Source organism: Cricetulus griseus (genome assembly GCF_003668045.3).
Source record: "Cricetulus griseus strain 17A/GY chromosome 1 unlocalized genomic scaffold, alternate assembly CriGri-PICRH-1.0 chr1_0, whole genome shotgun sequence".
NCBI classification, from domain to species: domain Eukaryota; kingdom Metazoa; phylum Chordata; class Mammalia; order Rodentia; family Cricetidae; genus Cricetulus; species Cricetulus griseus.
This window is the reverse complement of record NW_023276806.1, coordinates 233367401-233385619: the sequence shown is the minus strand read 5'-3', so window position 1 is coordinate 233385619 and position 18219 is coordinate 233367401. Positions and strand designations below refer to the sequence as shown.

Here is an 18219-nt window from a genome sequence, read left to right as displayed (position 1 = left end):
CTGAGGGCTGGAGAGGGCTCAGCAGTTAAGAGCACTGGTTGCTCTTGCAGAGGACTCAGTTCAGTTTCCAGCACCCACACAGTGGATCATAATTCCAGTCCTGGGGGATCTAAGGCCTTCTGTTGGCATCCACGGGCACCAGGGACACATTGGTACATATGCACACATGTAGGCAAAACATTCATACACACAGAATAAACAAACAATTCTACAGGAAGTTCAGACGCATGCTACACACAACACAGATGAGCCTTGAAGATGTTGTGCTAAGTGAAACAAGCCACTCAGAAGAAGACATCTGGGTGTGATGGACCCTTGGGATTTCAGTACCGGGAGGCAGAGACAGAGGCAGGCACCTGAAAGCTCACAGCCAACCTGGACACATAGCGAGCCCCTGTTTCAAAACAGGAGGATTGAATAGATGGGACTGGGGGGATGGACCAGTAGTTAATAACAAATACTACTCTTCCAGAAGACCCAAGTTCGATTCTCAGCACCCACACCAGGTGGCTCACAACCTCCCGGGGGAATCTGACTCCTCTGGCCTCTTGGGTGCCTGCGCTCATGTCCACATATCTACACACAGATTCACACACACACACACACACACACACACACACACACACACTTACTTACTAATAATAATGACGAGAAGGAAGCATCCCATAATTCCACGCATGTGCAGCACTGTGACTGAATTACAGAGACAGAGGGTAGAATGGGGGACTGTAGAGCACATGGGGCTCGGGGAGGGGGAAATGGGAGTTAGAATTTAGTGTGTAGGATTTCATTTTTGGAATTATGAAAGAGTTCTGGAGGTGGAAGGTGATGGCAACGGCAGAAACCCCGTGCAGTTAAAGCCACTTAAAATGATTAGGGTGGTAAAGTGTGAGGTGTGTACGTCCACACAGAGGCCACAGGAGAGCTCCCAGCAGCAGAGGACCCAGGGGGAAAACGCCCCAAACGTCTGTCCCTGGATGACTAGATAAACAAATGTGATTTATACACACGAGGGAACGTTACTTGACCATAAGAAGAGAATGAAGTCAGGGCGGGGAGGGTGGCTCAGTTAGTAGAGCTCTTGGCGCAGCGTGTACAAAGCCCTGGGTTTGCTCCCAGCACCACAGAGAACAAAGCTTGGTACAGGCCCCCCTAGAAACCCAGTCCTGGAGGTAGAGGCAAGAAAATCTGAAGTTCAAGGCCACTCTTAGCCTCACATAAAGAGTTTGAAGCCATCCTGGGCTCCAAGAGGACCTGTTTTCAAAACCAAGAGGGATGGGGTGGGGGAGGGGCACCAGCAGAGTAGGACAGCCTGGGTGAACGGAAAACAGGATGCCGGGAGATGGCTCAGTGGCTAAAAGCAATTGTGAGCCGGATGACCTGAGTTCCATCTTGGGACCTATGTAACAAGTCACATGTGGTGGGGTCCCCTAGTCCCAGAACTCCAGTGAGATGGGAGGCAGACATAGGAGAACAGGCTGGAAGCTCGTGGGCCAGCTAGCCCAGAACACATAGTGTGGTGACAGGAACTAAGAGAGAAGCTGCCTCAAACAAGGTGACAGGGCAGAGCCAAGTCCCACAAAGTTGACCTGGGGATTCCACACACGAATGTGCCCACACTCATGTGTAAATAGAATGTGCCCACACTTGTGTGTAAACAGAATGTGCCCACACGCGTTTGTAAACAGAATGTGCCCACACTCGTGTGTAAACAGAATGTGCCCACACTCGTGTGTAAACAGAATGTGCCCACACTCGTGTGTAAACAGAATGTGCCCACACTCGTGTGTAAACAGAATGTGCCCACACTCATGTGTAAACAGAATGTGCCCACACTCATGTGTAAACAGTGTTCCCAAAGAAGTCAGACCTAAGTGGCCACACACTGTATGCTTCTCACACGAGTGCACAAAACAGGGCCCTCTGAGGGAGGGTGACAGCCGTGGCTGCTGGGTCGGAGAGGGGGGGGTCTGGGGTGAGTGCTCAGAGGTGTGGGTCTGTTTGGGGATGAGGCAGGTAGTGCACAATTAGATGGTAGAGTTTTATGTTATTCTCAATACTAAAATTCTCAATTCTGAATGCTAAAAAATCCACACAGGATAAGCTGGGCTGGGGCACTGGGGAGACAGAATGGGCAGAATCACAGTTGAAGGCCATCGCCGGTTACAGTCAGTTCTAGAGCAGCCTGGGCTACCTGGGACTATAATACAAAGCAGCTGACAGTGTGCCCGGAGGCGGCTGTGGCGGGGGTCCTGGAACAGCTGACAGTGTGCCCTGAGGCAGCTGTGGCGGGGGGGGGGGTCCTGGAACAGCTGACAGTGTGCCCGGAGGCGGCTGTGGCGGGGGTCCTGGAACGCGCTCCTCTCAGTGCCCCCAAGCCCAGCCTGCTGGCCACTGCTACCCCTGTCTCCTGCCCCTTCTCGGGCCCATCTACCCTCCTCCTTCTTCCCTTTGGCCCAGCCTTGAGCAAAACTAGATCCACCTTTTCCTGGCAGAACGACACCTACTCAGACCTGCCAAAGACCATCTAGAAGCCAAGAAGCCGGCCCCCAGTGTCACCCCAGACAAGCTGCCCAATGACTAGGGCTGCGGTTACAACCATGTGTCAGCTGAGGGATACAGTCACATGGGAGCTTAATTATAGCTCTAGAGCGGAGGAAGGGAGAGGGATGGTGTGGGCTTGGAGGACGGACAGGAAGCCATTGCACTGGGCCTGGGGCATGTATGCAGGCTCATGGGAACACAGAGCTCATGCTAAGTGGAATCCTGGCACAAACTGTGCACAGGCCACCCACCATGGCATACAGGAAACCCAACACACAGTTTTCGTTCACTCTCCTACATCTGGTAGGCACAGATGCTCCCCGGCAAATGTCATCCCCAGCTTTCTCCCTGGCTTGGGGTTCTTCATGGGGTGGCTCTAAGGAGCTGACCATCCCCACACCTGACTACACTCAGATCCTTGCTTGCTGCCCAACAAGGTGCCAAGGACGAGCAAGGCAGCTGCTCCACATAGGAGTCAGCTGCTGAACTGGAGTTGATCACAACACGGGCTTGGGCACTGCCAGGTGGAGAAAGTAACGGGGGATAAAGAGGGAACCTCCATGGAGGACTATGACAGAGGTGAGGCCCATGGGGTCCCTGCTCTCTCTCCAGGCCTCTTCCTGGTCAGTCTGCTCACCACCTCAGCAAGAAGTCCCTGCAACATCACTGCCTCATTCTGCTGCCCAGTGCCCTCTGCCCTCTGCCTCTCAGAGCGAGCCTGCATACCTGCCCCATGCCCAGAGCAATGGCTTCAGTTTGGCCTGGCAAGCTTTTGGGTGGTTTCACTGTGATCTCCTTCCCTGCTGCATTAACTTTTCCTGGGGACAGAGAAACAAATGTCTACTCTGGACCAGAGATGGAAAGAGAAACAGAAAAGGGTCTCTAAAATAAGCCAGGTGGACTGGTGAGATGGCTCAGCAGATGAAGGCACCTGGCCACCAAGCCTGACAATCTTCGTACAATCCCCAGGACCTACACAGTAGGAGAGGATCAACCCCTGCAGGCTGCCCTCTGACACCCACAAGGGTGCTGTGCCATGAGCCCCCTGCCCTAGTAGATAATAAATAAATACAAACTTTAAAAGTTTTAGAAGAAATAGGTAACGGTGCCTAAGGCAAACTGGAGGGAGGGGTGCTTGCAATCAACCCTGGCATCCCGAGTTCCACAAGTTGTCCTCTGACCTCCACACGGTAGGCTGGGGTGGGCATGAGGGGCCGAGGAAGAAGAAAACATAACACTGTGGCTTTTGTGAAGAGTCAGGCTGCAACTCTAGGGAGAGTCCATGTCTTGGAGCAGCACAGGTCCCAGGGCCATGACTGCTTCCGGCCTCTGCTCACAAGCCTGAGGAGATGTAGCATGGTAGCCACACACCCAAGGAGCATGGCTGTGGGGACACCATCAGGACAGTCTGGGGGGACACTATCAGGACAGGCACTCAGACACTGAACTAAGAACAGAGATTCTGAAAGGTTCACACTGCAGCTCCGCCTCCCTGATCTCAGATCTCATCTATAAAACAGGACTATCAACGAGGGTGTGTGTGTGTGTGTGTGTGTGTGTGTGTGTGTGTGTGTGTGTGTGTGTGGGCAGGGTAGAACATGTCTGTGGGGTGACAACTGAGGATGCCCTTCCTTCTCCTCTCCCCATATGCAGACATCTAGGTCATCTTTGCTTTTCCCTTCCTTTATTGCCTAGAGCAGAAACTGAGTCTTGCCCCCATCCCCCACAAGGCTGGCCCCGCCCACAGTTTGGCTGGACATTTACTTGTGTTTCTCTGGGGCTGTGTTGGAGTGGGTCCAGGGAGCCACTGGTCACTGTTCACTGAGCCTCCTCTGCCTGCTGACCTGGAATGAGACCCTGAAGGAGGCCTGCCAAAATGCTGCTTCTGCTCACTGACCAACAAGGGACTACTGTTCTCTGAAACCAACGCCGGTCTAGTGAGGCAACAGGTGATTCCCAACTGCACCAATCAGATTCGGCTATCCATGGCCCCTAAGAAACACTGACTGGCTTTCATCATGTGGCACCTTCAGAATCAGTAACATCTAGCATCTTCTCATCTGTGAAACAATGGTGTACACATGCATGCACACACGCACACTCACACACACACGTTCATATACAACATATACACATGTGTGCTCTCTCGCAAACAAACAGGTGAGGAGTAAGTGTGTAAAGTGGCACTGAGTGCTTAGCGTGTTCTATCTCTCTCTCTCTCTCTCTCTCTCTCTCTCTCTCTCTCACACACACACACACACACACACACACACACACACACACACTCCCTCCCAGGCAGATTGCAAACAAACAGATGAGGTGTGTAAGTAGCACTGAGTGCTTAGCGCGTTCTCTCTCTCTCTCTCTCTCTCTCTCTCTCTCTCTCTCTCTCTCTCTCTCTCTCACACACACACACACACACACACACACACACACACACTCCCTCCCAGGCAGAATGCAAACAAACAGATGAGGTGTGTAAGTAGCACTGAGTGCTTAGCTCACCATGGACAGGAACTCAACACCCAGCTACAGCAGCCACCAACAGCTCTGGGGACCCAAAACCAGGGGACTCCTAAAGTCACCATCTAACAGCCCAATCTACCCTTATATACCATGGCAGGTGCCAACCAGAGGTGGGAGAAGGGCGCTTCACTCAGACCCAAAAGGGAGGAAGGCACCATGGTGGGGAGGCAGGGGTGACGGGAAAACCTGGCCAAAGCCAGTGTCTTCTCCACTGAGCTCAAACAGGGGCAGGTCTTCTGCAAATAACTGCTCTGCTGAGGAATAACCCTTCTGTACACTGCGAAGATGTATCTTTGCCAAGGCACCTTCTGATTGGTTTAATAAAGAGCTAGTCGGCCAATAGCTAGCAAGAGGTATAGGCAGGACTTCCAGGCACAGAGAGGACTCTGGGAGGAAGAGCGGCAAAGAAGCCAGCCAGAGACAGGAGGGGTGCAAGATGGAAGAAGAGGTAACACCACCTGATAAACACAGATGAACATAAATGGGTTAATACAAGTTATAAGAGCTGGCTGGGAACAAGCCTAAGGTGTAGGCTGAGCTTTCATAATAAGAAGTCTGTGTCATTATTTGCTGGCTGATGAGACAGAAAAAGACTTGTTACACTCCCCTGAATGTTCCCAGAGAGGGGGCCACTATGGAAGGGACCACACTGGGTGACACTTAGCCACCTTCCACCTGACCAGGGCTTGCTATGGGGAGGCACTGGAGGGCTCCATCAAGGAGCTGGTTTCTGGGGAGATGTCACTCCAGGGCTGAGAGCTGGCTGCAGATCTCCAGCTCTTGGAGCTCATCAGGTGGACAGAGCCATGGTGTGGCACGGTGGAAGCTGAAAGTGAAAGAGGGCAATCGCAAGCTGCCATCCCAGGGGAAGCAGCTCAGGAAAAGCAGAGTTTGTAAACCCACGACCTCCTCCCCAGGATGGGACAGGACGGGACATACAGGAGTGAGCAAAGAAAAGGTGGCTTTTCAGCCTTGGCACCTTTGACTAAGGACCAGAGGCAGGAAGCAGGCTAGCACAGGTGTGGGCCGGCAAGGTTCTTCTGGAGCAGACAGGGAAGAAGGGCAGCACGAAAGTGGGGCCACCTCGGTGTTGTGGCTGAGTCAGGGGAGTGCACAGCTGTTCAAGGAGGCCCAGGTGACAGCCACACATACACCCTGGCTGCCAGGCTCAGGGAAGACAGCTGTTTGGCCAGGAGGGAAGGACCAGGGGCTGAGACAGTATCTCTGGTGGCCACCTGTGGAAGAGTGGAAAGAGAGGGCCTTTCTTGTGCTGAGTCTCCCTCATAGGCTTCTAGTTGAAGGAGGTAAAATCCCCAGAAACCCAGGCCTGCCTGCTTTGAGCTGGGATCCCACTTTAGGCACACGCCCCATACCAACACTGAGGGTAGGATGGCCCTCACTGCCTGGGAAGGGAAGGCCACCTATTTCCCCAGTTATGAATCCCTGGGTACAAGTGGCAAATACTCTACATGGAAGAAAGGAGGCAGCCGCAAGGGAGAGTGACACTGAGCTCTGGAGATCTGGAGGCCAGGAGGTCAGAACTGGTTTCCTTGGATCGGAACCAGAGTGCTGGCAGCGCCACACTTCCCTGAAGGTCCTGGAGAACCCGTTTCCTCGCCTTTCCCAGACACAGAACTGCATTCCTCACATTTTCTGGCCTCGTCTTCTGCCTTCAAAGCCAAAAGGATAGCATCTTGCACAGAGGTCCCATGCCTGTCCTGCACCCGATCTCTCTGCTTCTGGTGGCATGGAGAACCCATCAGGAATACAGAACAATCTCCCCAGCTCAAGAGCTTAGGCTGGGGCAGTGGTGGTGCACACCTTTAATCCCAGCACTCAGGAGGCAGAGGAAGGGGGATCTCTGTGAGTTTGAGACTAGCCTGGTCTACAGAGCGAGTTCCAGGACAGCCCCTGCTACATACAGAGAAACCCTGTCTTGAAAAACCAAAACCCAAAACAAACAAACAAAGAGGTCCCTAGCTTAGTCACACCTGGAAACTCCATGTGGTTGTCAGACAGCAGCTACAGGGTTATGGCCTTGATGTCTTTGGGGGACATTAATTCAGCTCACAATGACAGAAGCAACCCAAGGACACTTAAAGAACACAGTCCCTGTCCAGACTGGGAGCTGGTTGCATCCCAGATGGCTCCTTCCTTTGGCTCTATCTGCTCACTATTTAGGTGGGTGGGGACAGGGAGCTGTGTGAGCCTAACATCTAGGCCGCAGCGACTTCTCTGGAAGGTTTTCTCCAACCTCCCCCAGGGCTCCTGAGGACTGTGCTGCAGGATGTGTGCTGACATCAAGGGGCTCTCCCTACTGTCCTCTGGGCTTTCTTAGCCACCAGGAGGTGGTGGCGCACGCCTTTAACCCCAGAACTCGGGAGGCAGAGGCAGGCGGATCTCTGTGAGTTCAATGCCAGCCTGGTCTCCAGAGCAAGTGCCAGGACAGCCAGGGCCGTTACACAGGGAAACCCTGCTTCAAACTTAATAATAATGATGATGATGATGACTGTGATGTTCTGGGCCCATCAACCCCGCTGCAGATCAGGATGTCGGGGATGCTTTCTCTCAGAGGCACAGTGCCTAGGGCAGAGGACAGAGAGAGGTGAGCCGCTGTGGTCAGAATGCCCAATCCTTGGTCATAAAGACACCAGAGATGGATGAGTGCATGGCAATGAGCACAGCAAATGTCACCAACTGTCCCAGGAACATGGCTTCTGCAGACACTGACCCGTTTAGAGCAGCACAGCCAGAAACGCGTGGCCCGGGAAATGGCTGTGTCTTGGCCCGCCCTCTGTTGTGTGGCCATCACTGGGGCATGATGCTCTTTATAAACCACTTCCCGTCTTCCCACAGCTGCCCAGCACCTGGTCAGGTGACAGGAAAGGTCAATGTCCTATGCAAGGACTAGCTGCCCTCCTTACCCAGTGCCCAGCTGGTCAGACACTTAGTAGGCTGACCGTGACCCTAAGGGCACACTTGGCCATGTCTAGAGACCTTTTTGAGTTTCCATAGCTGGGTAGGGGCAATGCCACCGGCTACTAGTGGACAGAAGCCAGGTATTGCGCTCCCTGTCCCCAGGACAAAGGGTCACTAACCCCTCCAATACATTCAGAAGGCTGAGGAGCCAGGCTGTATTCAGGAATGATGAAGCAGAGGCAGAGGGAAAAACAACTAGTACAAGTCCAGAAATGCGTTAGGCATTTAGGGAAACTGAGGAAGAGCAAACCTCACTTGCTTGGAAGAGGAGATGAGTGGTGTTCTAGGTTCCAGAGAATCCCAGCATAGTATTTGTGAGGTGAGAAAGGCCTAGTCAGCTATGCCGCCAGTTGGGAGAGTGGGCTGAGAGGAGGCCAAGTTCTTTGAGCCTGGAAGGTCATGGACTTCTGAACACCACAAGTGCCAAGGCTGTGCCAAGGCTCATACAGGATAGAGGCGAGAGCTCGGTGCCAGGCAGCTCTCCTGATGCCTGCGCTTCCCCCTAAGGCGCCCTCCAAGGACAGCAGCTCTTGAAGCTGCCTGTGTCCATAAGCTACAGAGAACTCAGTATCAGTCCCAGGAGAGCTGCTGAGAGACCACCGGGCTGGGTGGACACAAGGTACAGAAGATGGGACAAGAAAGCAAGAAAGGGGCAGTGTTGTAAGCTGTGCCGGCCCCGGCGCCATGTGACAGGTGGTAAAGACACTGTTCAAAAGTCAGCTCCTCAAGGGGAGAAGCTGAAGAAAACCGGGGACATGAAACAGTAAGCCATAGTTAACAGGGCGGCTAAGAGCAGCTCCCCGTCAGCCTGCACCAAACCCACACAGGTCTCTTCACACAAATGACAGGATTGGAACAGGGTTGTTGACCACCCTTGTTTAGTTCCTCCTACAGACTGCTTCCTGACCCTTGACCCTTGATGCCACTCCCCAACATGGCCTCATTCTTGTCTCTTCTCACTCCTTCTTCCTTTTGTTTTTTGAGGCTTGGTCCCATGAAGCCCAGGCCAGCCTTAAATTCCCTGCCTCCTGTTCCTCCGGCCTCCACCCCTATGCATTTGGGTTGCAGGTCAGTGCCCCCTGCCTGCGCTGCACAGGCGTGTCCTCCAGCCTACACTGCTGTCTCTCCAGGAGTTGCCAGGGGCTGCTTGCCAAGGGTCATCACAGGAGGCTGTCAAGCTCCCTCTCGGGAGGAGGGAGTGGGAGGGCCATGGGACCCTCTCCTGAGTAGCCAGACACAGCCAGATGCAGGGAATTCTTCCCTAACTGCCCTGGTCTCAAGGTCTCTGGGGACACTAGAGGACACAGGTGGTGAAGGACCGGGGGAGGGGACAGCCATGGAGGGCCATCATCCACACTGGGTGCAGACTTCTTGCGGCTGCTTTAAGGTCACCCACACTCAGTTAGCAAGACTAATGGACTCATTGCTTCCTACAGTGACTCTGCTGAAACCACACATTGACTTGTCAGCGGGACCAGGGTGGGAGTGCCCAGTCTCTCAAGGAAATTTTAGTAAGCTCTGTCCCTGATTTTTAAAAACATTTTTCAAAGACTCATTTATTTTATGACTATGAGTAGTAGGAGTGTTTTTGCTCACAGTTAGGTCTGTCTGGCACTTCCATGCCTAGTGCCTTCATAGGTTAGACACTAGATTCCCTGGAACTGGAGTTATGGACAGTCACAAACAGTTGTGAGCTACCACGTGGGTTCTGGGATCGAACCCAGGAAAAACAAGGGTTCTTAACCACTGAGCCACCTCCAGTTCCCCCCACCCCCACCCTTGCCTCTTGATGGTCCTGAAACTCCAGTACACTTAAAACAATTACTGGTGTTAACAACTGCTTTGTCTGCCTGGGTTTTCATTTGTTTTTAATAAAATGCTTAGCTTTTTGTGTGCTTTTGCTTGACAATAAAGCTTAAATTTAGCTGTCTTCTGACACATATAAACCCAAATTTCTCCCATGCATCAATAATCCTGAGTGGGGCTGGAGATCCCCTCATGCTCTGGGCAGTTATCTGACTGGCGGGCAGACCAGAGCCAGTGCCGGTCACTGCACCCACAGGGATGAAGATGAAAGCAGGGAAGGACTTCCTTCCTCCACCGAGACCTCTGTACTGGTCCTGCCATTGTCCACCTCCATTCTTTCCCCCTTCCTAGCCACCTTCTGCAATATTAGTACTCCTTCTCCAAAACTGCCCAAACACGGCGGGAACACCTTCCCTTGTGACTCAGTGTCCCTGATGGACTGACCAGTGAATCCCTAACAGGTCTGTTCCAGAACAGAAACGATGAGAAAGGACTTTCCTTCTCAAGGTGACTCAGGGGTGGGCCAGGTGACCTCCCCACAGCAGTGACTGAGCTCAAGGAGGTGCCTCCCTCTCCTCATCTCTGCACGACACACCTTGGTCTGACTTGGTCCTGAGACTTGCCATCTCTTGAGGGCTCTCATTCCAAGGATGTCTGTGCTCAGAGCCCAGCCATCATGCTATGAGCATCCGCTGTCCTCTGGCTTCCACACACACGCACAGTATGCCCATGGACACAAACACACAGATAGATAAACAAACAAATACATAAATGCACGAATGTAATTTTTAAAAATTAAAGGTGCCTGGATGTTGCCGTTCACACCTTTAATCCCAGTGCTCTGAAGGCAAAGGCAAGCAGATCTCTGTGAGTTCAGGGCCAGCCAGGACTATATAGGGTCAAAAAAGAGGTGTTGGTGGGGTGGGGTGGGTATTGAGGTCAAAAGTTTTAAAACTACTACTTTGCATGGTGACTTCAAAGCCCAGCAGCCTTGTCTGGCCCTCGAGATGCCATCTAAAGATAAACCCACTGACCATCACATTCTGGGCACCTGCCAGCTCCCTAAAATCTGAAAGCTTAATCCTACACATCTTCTCCCCCAGCTGGGCTCCTCACACCTGGAAGAGGTGAGCAACTGAGGACTGTGTCTGAGTGACCTGTCACAGCACCTGGCCCAAGGAAGTGGCAAGAAGGCTTAAGAGACCAACAGCTGCAGACTCTTGAGCTGTGCACAGAAAAATGAGATGAAGCTGGAGCTGAGCCTTCATGGGAGGAGACAAAGGCTCAGGCTGAACAGCGGCCATTGTTGCTGTACCCGTGACAGAAATCAGTGCAAGTCAGCAGCTCTCCCAGCCTGGAAGACTTCCTCCTCATTCCAGCTGGGACCTTCAGAAGCCCCCTCTTCCTCCCTCACCCTCCCTTTGGAGGAAAGCAGCTGGATGTGGGTCTGAGAACTGCAGGGGCTCTTTCCCCAGACCTTCTAGAAGGATCCACAAACAACCCCATCCCTAGGACAGACAGACAGACCCAGGTTAGTCACCCTGCTTAGTAACAGGAAAATCCGCCGGGTGTAAAAGGCAGAGAAAGGGAAGTGAGCAGCTCCTGGACCCACAGCACATCAGAGATTAAAGCAGAGCCAGGTTTCCCCTAGCCCCCAGCAGGGACCCGCCATAACCCAGCATGCCAAACAGTCAAGACAATGACCATCAAATTCCCTGGAGTGCCCCTTCTGAGGGTTTTCGAGAACCTGCCAGGCATCCTGAGAACAGAGAAACAGCATGAGAAGCCCAAAGCATTGTTAGATTCTGCTGAGGGCTCCTACGCCCAGCAGAGAAGGAAGAGCCCCTCCACCATGTCCCTGAGCAAATGTGAGGGCACACACCTCCAGTTGCAGCACTTGGGAAGAAGAAAGGGGATCTGGAGTTCCAGACCAGCCTGGCTACATATCTCGGTTCTGTCTCTAAGAAACCAAACAGCAACACATTTATGGCATAAATGGAAGAAAGTGATGAACGGCGTCTTGATGACCCATTGCACCCACATGGCAGAGAAGAAAAAGTGTTCATTTAGTCACTCAACAAACATTGACTACCCTCTGTAGCACACAGTCCGTCAGACACAAGAGGAGCCAGAGCAAGGCCCCGTTCTTGTGGAGTTTATTTTTCAGTGGGCACAAAGACGAGAATCTCTACACTCCTAAAGACCCACACACATTCAATGATTTCTTAATGAGTGCTCCCTATGGATTAAGTGATGGGTGTAGACACTATGTCAGGCACCTTCGATCAGGGGCTCAGCCTGCGGATCCTGCAAGGCCAGGCTCCTATGTGGAGCCTGTGGCCATCAGCCAGACACCAGTGAAATGGGCTTTACCTTTACTGTGTGTTCGTCTTCATCTGTCGGTGAGCAGTAGCCACTGAATGAGGGCCACCTGCATACCCGCTCCACTGCGCAGCACTGCAAGACAGAAAGGAACCACGTCCGTGACTGAATGGTGTCAGGGTCCAAAAACAGCACTAGCAAGTTTTAATTGAACACTGGGATTCAAAAACCAGTGGTCCCATGTGACCAGACACACACACACACACACACACACACACACACACACACACACACACACACCCTGGGAGGCTGTCATGCTCAGCCTGAGTCAGCAAACATTTCCCAATCTTGAAATGAGTCTGCACTTCCCAGCTAGCAGACAGCAGCTCTGCTCGTCTTACATGGGTGGGGCGGAAGGAGATGGCAAGGTAAGGAAGAGGTACCCAACACCCCACTAGCTCATAAAAGGAGAGGCTCTGAGTCACACAAGACTCCTGAGGGGAACTCACAGAGAGATTGGAGTCACACCCCAGTCACCAGCCCCAAGGTATGAAGGCCATGGGAGAAGACCATGCCTGAAACCTGATACTGAAGGCCCTGCCAGGCTCCAGCTCAGTACCCAGCTCTCCTCTGACACCCTGGGATGCCGCTGCTACAGCCACTCCTCCCCTGGCTCTAATGGCATACAAACATGCTCAGTGACATCAAACCATCTCCAAGAAACAGCCACAGGGCAATCTGGGACGACATGGCACAGACAAGGGCACTGGACACAGGACTTTGGACATAATACAAGCCAGAGCCTGGCAGGACAGACAAGCCTGTGTGAGCGCTGGGTAGGGAGAAAAGCTGCCAATGTGGACAGTATCACAGGGTTAGTCCTGGCATTGCCAGGCCCCCAGAGGCAGTAGAGGAGGGCACACACACACCCCAGACATGCAGAGAGCAGCACCCTATGGAGGTGGGTCTCAGCCGAAGCTGATGGAAGCCCCGGATCTAACACCTCCTGAAGAGACAAGCCTCATTGTACCAGGACATGCCAGGCTCAAGCCCTAGGGAAGGCTTGCACAACAGTTGGGCAGCTGTGTTCCGTCCAAAATAGAGGCCTACCCGCTTCTCGGGCTAGCCTTCACACTGACTATCCTCCCAGGCCTTTGGGGAAGAGAGTAAAGGACCACAGGTGGGGCTGGGAGGAAGAGTTCTGGCTTTCCCTGGGTGGCTTGAAGCACACCCAAGTGCAGCAGAGAAAAGGCAAGGGGGGTGTGTGTGTGTGTGTCAGTCCAGTAAACTATGGAGGTGACGGGTGATGCCACTGGCAAGGGCCTGCCCATCCACACCAAAACAGTTATTGGCCCACAATCTGCAAAAATCACCAAATGGAAAACAACTATTCCCTTGAAAGCTGCAGAATGGATGCGTCCCAGGAGGCTATCCAGCCAGCTCTACCAGGGCTGGCTGGCCCTGAGGCCATGCTCAAGGCTCCCAAGCTCCGTCTCCACACAGAGCACTGCTGACAGCACAGCTGCTCAGGGTGCTAGGTAGGGGACTAGAGAGACAGCTCAGAGGCTAAGAGCACTTGTTACTTTTGCAGAAGACCCAGGTTCGATTCCCAGTGGTTCACAACCATCTGTAATTCCACTTCCAGCAGATCCATCCAACACCTCTTCTGACTTCTGAGGGCACACGGGCACCAAGTACACATGTGGCACACAGACATAAGTTACTCATTGCCAAGCACTCAACTGTACCCCTTAAAAATGACCCAGGTGGGGTGGGGTGGGGTGGCCCAGTAACACCAGCACTTAGAAGACAGAAGCAGGAAGGAAGACTGTCACCAGTTAGGAGGCTAACCTGACCTACAAAGTGAACTCAAGGCCAGCCTGGGTTACAGAGTGATACTGCCTCAAATTTAAGGTGTGTGTGTGTGTGTGTGTGTGTGTGTGTAAGCAAAAGCACTTGCCACCCAGCCTGATGACCTAAGCTCAATACCTGGGACTCATACAACAGAAAAAACTGACTCCCAAAATTTGTCCTACACACTGACACAAAAATAAATAAATGTAAAAGGTATTTAAAAAAATAAAACCTTGAGAGATGTTTTTCACAGGAAGAAAAGGTTTCTTCCATCTATTCTCTACTCCACTCCCCCAAATCCAGTGCTGCTTAGAGGAGGCTTGGGGACCTGTGGAGAGGAGACTGGCTCAACCACAGGCCAGCCGCAACCCTGCTGCTTTCATGGAAAAGGGTCAGTGTACACCATGATTACAGAACTATAAGGTCTGGTCGAGCTGGTTCTGTTGGCTCCCTGCTGCAGCTCCAGAAGGTTGCTGTTCTGTGGCCAATTCTGGCTCACCGAGAATGAGATCCTCAAAAGTGGGTACCAGAGTAACCATGGGCTCCCCCTTCTAATGTGAAATGGGTCACACTTCCAGAATCCATCAAGATCAGGTGAGGTAAAACAGGGTACACATTCTTTCCCAATGATGTCTCCAGGGGTCCAGAGCCAAATAAGACACATGTGAGACAATGAATGACCCACGTGCCTGGAAGCAGACAACTCAAGTTCCTTGCAGGGCCTCCCTGGTGCAATCCCACAGCCTGCCCAGGCAGATACCAAGGCAATACACCCCAGACCACACCTGGGCGGCAAAAGGAACGTCAGCTGCCTCTCCCAACCACAGGAAATGAAGCTGTCCAGGAAAAGGAAGGAGAAAAGGTCCCAAAAGACCACGTTCCAGTGACCAACATTCAAGGCACATTCCATCAGAGAAAGACAGGACAGAAATTCAGTGGCCTTTATTCAAGATATCATGACTAAAAGCTATAGATGCCCAACAGCCCCAGGGCGAGCAGGCCAACTATCCATTTAAAAAGTCAAACAGGGAGAGGGAAAATGTATTCTGGGGCTGGCGAAGTGGCTCAGCCGATAAAGGTGCTTGCCAATAGGCCTCCATGACCTGAGTCTATTTCCAGGGCCCACAGGAGAGAATGAGACAACCAACTCCCAAACCCAGGAAGCTGTCCTCTGACCTACACCCGACCCCCACATCCACGCCCCACATAAATAAATAAATGTAACGTTTAAATGAAAAAAGCGTTCTAGAGCCAGTACAGGGAAGAATATCCAAGATGAAGACCACAGTCATCCCTGGGCATGGCTTCGGGAGACTTGTCTTAGCTCTCTGGGATAGGGCAGAGAGTGGAAGTGAGGAGTAGTGAGAGCACAGATGGCTTGAGTATCATGGTTTCAATGAGTTCCATAATAACCCAAATGAATCCTATTTCCTGGAAGGGGAAAAAGAGTTACATGAGGCCTCCGGCTACCGCTGGCATACACCCAACTCAGAGCCGTCTTTCCCAAGGGTTCCTGGAAGTCAACAGACCCATAAAGGGGAAGTATTGTACAGCTGAGATTAGAAGGGCCTAACACTGGACATCCCTCCCAGAGCAACACCCAGTAAACCTTCCCACCCGAACAAACCTGGTCAAGAATAGTCAACACCCCTTCCTACCGCCCTCCCATCTCAACCGAAGGTGAAAGCGAAGCCGATCGCGGGCACCTCTGGGTTCTCCCCGAAGCAGAGGCAAAGAAACGAGCAGCGAGCGAAGCGGTCGGGTGACAAGAGGTGAAAAGGACAGACGGACTGCCACCAAGGAAACGAGAGCCGGGCAGAAGCAGGGCCTCTGCCGGCAGCCAGGACCGAAGAGGCTTGCATGAACCGGACGGGCTCGCGGAAGATGGGGAGGATGGGGAGGGACCAAGCGGTCGAAGAAGCGGGGGCCGGAGACGGAGAGCAATGACCGACCGGGCACGGAGGGGCGGCTGTCGGGGGAGGCGGGAGGGGTCTCCAAAGAGAGGGCCCCGCAGGGCGCTGGGGAAGAGCTCAGAGGGAGGCGGAGAGGGGGCAGACGAAGCCACGCGGCCCCAGAGGGGGCAGGGACGCGAGCCCGCAGCGGTCTCCTCCGTCCAGCGGACCCCGGCGGCGGCGGCGGCGGCGAGTCGGCGCACAGGCCGAGCGTGGAAGAGCCGCCGCCGCGCGGAGCGCAGCCTGCGGAGCCCGACCCACCGTCCCCCTCGGCCCCGGCGGCGCTGGCCTCTCCCGACCCGCACGGACCTGTCCCGGCCGCCTCCCGCGCCGCCGCCGCCGCCGCCGCCGCCGCCGCCGCCGCCGCCCCGCAGGCTCCGCAGAATCCCCGGGCTCCTGCCAAAACTTTTCCCATTAATCCCCGGCCCCGCCGCGGCCTGCGGCGTCACCCGCTCCGGGCCCGGGCCCGCCCCCGGACCGCCCACTGACGTCACCGCGCCGCTCGCCCCGCCCCCGCCGGGCACTCGCCACGCCCGCTTCCTCCAGGGCAGCGACCAATCGCCGCGCCGCCGGAGCCATCGCTCCGCCCACCGGGCTGCTGCCCCTGGCGCGTCCGCAGCGCCCTCTGGAGTCAGATGCGGGAGCAGCACCTGGGGAAGGCGCTGCTGCGGAGGAGCTGGGGCTGGGAAAACGGGTCCAGCAAGTCTCGCAAAAGGAAATTTAAAGCGCGGCGAGAAGGTGGAGGTCGTCTAGTACAACCTCCTCGCTCTTCCCGAGAAGAAGCGAGGCGCAGACTTGCGTGGCTTGAAAGAAGCAAAGCTAAGGGCGGCGGGGCAAGGAGTAGAGAAAAACGGTGGTTTTCAAAAGAGCTCGAGGGTGGCGCACGGGGGAAGACCTGGGGCTGAAAATACACACGCAGACACGTACATTTTTAAAGTATTTGTCTATCTGCATGTGTCCGAGTGCTGTGTCTGCGTGTCTGTGCCAGATGAAGCCAGAAGAAGGCGTTGGATTCCCTGGAAGTGGAGTTACAGCCAGGGGAGAGCTTCCGAGTATGGGAATCGAACAGCGGTCCTCTGTAAGAGCAGCCAGCGCGCTTCACCACTGAAACCTCTCCAGCCCTCCAGGCTTTTTTTGTTTTTTAATTTGAGAAGAAAACTCCGTCGCTGGGACCCACGTAATGGAAGAAGACAACAGTCTCTTGAAGGTTATCTTCTGACCTCGACACACCTGCGCGTGCACACGCATGCACGCACACACCGCACACGCATGCACGCACACACACACACCGCACATGCATGCACACACACCGCACACGCATGCACACGCATGCACACACACCGCACATGCATGCACACACTGCACACGCATGCACACACACACACCGCACACGCATGCACGCACACCGCACACGCATGCACGCACACCGCACACGCATGCACACGCATGCACACACACCGCACATGCATGCACACCGCACATGCATGCACACACACTACACATGCACGCACACACACTGCACATACACACCAGGTAAAAAATGTAACAATAATATTTAAAAAAAAAAGAGCTGGGAAGTATTGTAACATTGTAACTTCAGCACTGGGGAGGTGGATGAAGAAAGATCAAAGGTTCAGTGTCATCTTAGCGTAGAAAGCAGCTCTAGGCCAGCCTGGGCGATGTGAGACCCTGCCCCAACAGGAAAACTCATTCAAAAAGAACTTTCCTCCCACTTGAGATCCCTGTCACTGGAAACTCAAGGTACTGTACCTTTTGTCCACCTAAGTCAGGAGCCGCCTTCCCTGGTAGTGGAAATTCTGCTGGTCTAGAAGCAGGACCTCTCATCCCAACTCGCCCCTTACCACATACCCTAAGAGGGTATGTAGCCAGAAAGCAATCTGGCAGGAGCTGGTTTCATTGTCTTGCAATGAACATGACTTGACTGGCAGGAAGAGTCAGCAGTGCCTCCCTCCTCTGCATCGCCACTAAAGGTTCCCTCTGCCCTCTTCAGGTACTCCTTACCCCGCATCCTTAGCGCAGCGCTCTGGATTTGATATTCCCACACCACTTCTGTTTTGTTTCCGTGTGTGTGTGTGTGTGTGTGTGTGTGTGTGTGTTACATACATGTGTGTGCCCCAGCTTGGAAGACAGAGAAGAGTGTTGAGTGTCCTCCAAGGATAGATTTCTAACCACATTGTTCCTATTTTTCGAGAGAGGGTTTCTCTGTGTAGCCCTG

General features: G+C 53.6%; 1 protein-coding gene across 1 annotated transcript in view; it reads right to left on the bottom strand.

The window, feature by feature from the left end:
* Positions 1-16356, bottom strand: part of Ppard (peroxisome proliferator activated receptor delta) — a 63747-nt gene extending 47391 nt beyond the window's left edge. The window contains exons 1-2 of the mRNA XM_027389034.2: positions 16293-16356; positions 12229-12312 (exon numbers count right to left, since the gene is read on the bottom strand). The gene's annotated coding sequence lies outside the window, so the exon portion shown is untranslated. The remainder of the gene's footprint in view (positions 1-12228; positions 12313-16292) is intronic.
* Between the last annotated feature and the right edge of the window lie 1863 nt (positions 16357-18219).